Source organism: Octodon degus, unplaced genomic scaffold (assembly GCF_000260255.1).
Source record: "Octodon degus isolate 3935 unplaced genomic scaffold, OctDeg1.0 scaffold00037, whole genome shotgun sequence".
NCBI lineage: Eukaryota > Metazoa > Chordata > Mammalia > Rodentia > Octodontidae > Octodon > Octodon degus.
In genome coordinates this window covers 7,619,382-7,619,826 of record NW_004524613.1, presented here as the reverse complement: position 1 = coordinate 7,619,826, position 445 = coordinate 7,619,382, and positions in this window count along the sequence as shown.

Sequence of the window (445 nt, the reverse complement as noted above, 5' to 3'; positions counted from 1 at the left end):
AGGCGTCACTTGGAATGAGCTGCAGCTATTCCTTGAAATCCACCCTGTAGACTCAGATGGAATCATGACCCATAGGGTGGGAGAGAAGTCCATTTGTAGAGTGTGCTGATGGAAATATTCTGCTGCTGAGCACAAAAGAATAACACTACTATTGTATACCTCTTATTCGCCTGTGTTTAATTGTTTGCCCTACTTGGTGGGTTCTTTCGGTTCTGATTCATGGGGCTGTAATCAGTTTGCTCCCTCTCTAGAACATCATGTAGTAGTCTGTATAGGCTTGGCTTTGTCACCATAAAATTCTTTAGTTGTTCTTTGTCATGGAAGTATTTCACTTCTGCATTATACTTGAAAGAGTTTTGCAGGATATGTCAGTCTGGGTTGGAATTTGTTTTCTTGCAAGACTTGAAGTACTTTGCTCCATGCTCTTCTTGACTTGATGGTTTGT